Source organism: Mandrillus leucophaeus, unplaced genomic scaffold (genome assembly GCF_000951045.1).
Source record: "Mandrillus leucophaeus isolate KB7577 unplaced genomic scaffold, Mleu.le_1.0 Scaffold961, whole genome shotgun sequence".
NCBI classification, from domain to species: Eukaryota; Metazoa; Chordata; class Mammalia; order Primates; family Cercopithecidae; genus Mandrillus; species Mandrillus leucophaeus.
Genome location: NW_012110486.1, coordinates 129,479 through 132,542, shown reverse-complemented (window position 1 = coordinate 132,542; position 3,064 = coordinate 129,479).

The window sequence follows — 3,064 nt, the reverse complement described above, 5'->3', positions numbered from 1 at the left end:
TTCTGTCACTGGCCTACCTAGCAAATGTTGTTTCTTTTTTCTTCCCTCACAGGATATGAGAACACTGGATGGGCAATGCCCATCTCTGCATACTGTTGAAAGGTTAACTAATGGCACATAAAATGAATTATGTAGGCAGTCTTACTGTGAAGAAATCCAGTTGTGAGGTTACAAAAACACAAGCAAGAAAATAAAAACAGACACATGTGACTTAATTGAACTAATAAGCTTCTATAAAGCACTGTGTATAATAACGTGTGAGTTCCTTAGTTATAGAGAGGCTATGTGCACTGGCTATCCCAGATGTGGGTTGTAGTAGTTTCATAGTTGGTGTGTGGTCAAGTTCACTGTCTCCTTGAGGTTGAAGTGGCAAGTGACTTTTGAAGCTTCTCTCATTCTCCTGTGATGCACACTTTTTAATTTTTAAATTTTCCCTCAGTATTTTACTTACTGAGTTGATGAATCAGGCTTCAGGCCAGTAGAGAAGGTGTTCTGGGGTAGGCACTGTTGGTAGCTAAAGCAGGTGAGTAGATGTAAAGCCCAATCGTGGGCAGAGGTCCTGGCTTTGATGAAGGTGGTTAGGGGACCTCTCAGTTAGATGTGCTGAGGTTTCATCATGGTAAAGAATGGGAGGTTACTCAGCTCCCCTGCCAGGTCAGCAGGAAACCTATCCCCATCCTAGCTTCATTCCTGTCCCAGGGTTCCAGCTGTTCAGATCAGACAGGCACCTCTTCTCATCTATAGAAATGTTGGTGTTCCAAGTCGGGAAGAATTATGACTGCCTCTTGTGCAAGCCTGCATCTGGACAGTGCTTCTCCTGTGGGGGTGCAATCATCATGAATTGTTCCAGGAAGGCTATCTATAGGTGTATGCACTCTGTGTTCCTGTGGGAGTAGCCCCAGCTGTATCTTCAGTGGTACATCAGCGGGGAACAAAGACCGCTTCTTCAGGACCTTTGTCAGTCACAGAAGCTGCCTTCCTGTTGGGGTAAAGGTGCAGGCTTTTCCTACTGCACCCAGCTCTGCAATTGTTTGTCTGCTGTAAGAAATTTCCCAACAGCGGAAAGACTTGGGACTCAAGGGGCTGCCGTTCAGGTTTTTCTGTCCCACTGGTGTTCCCTTAGGCAATACTCTCTTCCCTCCCATCGAAATGGGACTTCCAGAGAGCTGGACTATGGTGATTGCTACTGCTCTTCCGGGCCTAGACACCCAGTGGGATTCCCAGACTCCAGGTTGGTGCTGGATTTGTTGGCAAAGGATCCAGTGAGATGACCTGTCCTCAAGTCTCCCAGCAGTGGATACCAACCCCAGCTCTGATTGAGGTGGCAAGGGAGCAACACAGACTCACAGATTCCTTGGATGCAGATAAGCTTAGTGCGCTTGAATGCCGGTTACGTGAGCAGTGAAGTTGTCATGTGGACCCACTCAAGACCTCTGGTTGGCCTGGGTGTGGTACACAGTGATAATAGCTGAGGTCATGCAGGTGTTTTGTCCTTCCTGGGAACAGTTCCCTTTATTCTTCCTAGAGGTGCCGTGTGGACTGTGTTGGTTGGTCTCTTGGAGGTGGCACTTGCAAAAGAGCACCAGCTGTGGTGGTAGCAGTGGGATTTGAGTTTGCCCTAAGTTACCCAGGGAAAGTGGTTTCTCAGGCAATGAGATATGGGGGAAGGGAGGCTATGAAGCTCCTAAAAGTGTGTCTTTGTGTTTAGCTACCAGGGTGGGTGGACAGGTACCACCAGTGGGTCCAGGGTTAGGTAGGTCTGCACTCTGAGTCTCCTTGGATGAGGCAGGCTGCAGCCCCTGTGAGGGCAAGGGGGTGGTTCTCAGGCTGCTGCAGTAATGTTCCAGAGGAGAGTTTCCCTGCCTCTGCTGCACAGAAGAGTTCACAAACAGAGTGGGAAGGAGTGGGAGGCAGTGAGTCTCACCCAGCACCCATGGAGTTGGTAAGGCAGTTTTCATTCCTTTCATTCCTGTAATGCTCTGCTCACAGTGCCAGGTTTACATCCAGGCAGTCTGTGCACAAAACTCAGACCAGCCCCAGGTCATCAGCTTTCCCATAGAGATAATAACCATGGCTTTCAGGCCACGTCCCTCCCGGTCTGCCCCCAAGGCTGGACACCCACATTCTGCGCTCATGTCTGCAATGCACTTCCAGCTCTCCCCTGTGGATTCTGCTCAAGGGCACGTGTCCCCACTTGAGATTATATCACAAAATTCAGTTGGGAGCTTCTTTTACCCTGTGACCCCTCTCTGAGCTCATTAGCTGACTTCGCCAAGGGCCCATGTAATCAGGAATGGCTTCCCTGAGTTCACACTGAAGACTGGGAATGCCTGCAAGGCACTTCCTGCTGCTGCTTCTATTTGTATATTTTGCTGGCTCCCAAAGTCCATTCCCGCTCTGCATAGGATTATAGCTTTCCCTTGTGACCTGAATTTCCAGATTCCCAGTGGGGATGTGTGCTTTGGAGTGGGCTGTCTCCCCTCAAAATGTGGGGATGTGATGTTTTCTGCTTGTTTCATGGAGTAGACTGGTCCCTGCTTCTTCTTCAAAGTGTATGTGAATTTTTTTGCTGTTGTTTTTCTTTTAGGTTCCCGCATCAGTTCTTGCAAAAAAAAATTGACAGTTTAAATCTCTATACACTAATCTGTCCTTCCAAGTGGGAGATGCATGCTAACACTGCCTCCCATCTGCCATGTGGTAGTTTTCTCCATTTTCTTAGTTCTCCATGACATTTCTTGATTGGCATCTGTTACCTTTTGCTGCCCACTGTACTTGTTTTTCATTTGTGTTATCTCTGATTTCTTTGAGTAGCTTTTAAACTTTTTCTTGTAGAGATCTTTCCCCATACTTAGCTATATTCCTAAGTATGATGTTCATTTACTATTCCAACCATCCTAGGGTCCTTAAGATTTAAGCTACATTTACAATGCAAGTGTTCTATAAATAAGCCAGAAAGCTTAGATATTTCAGCCACGTCTCCTTAAATAATGGTTTACTGAATATTTTAAGCCCACTGTTAAGAAGTCCTGCTCAGCAAAAGAAAAACAATTTTTTGAAAATAGGA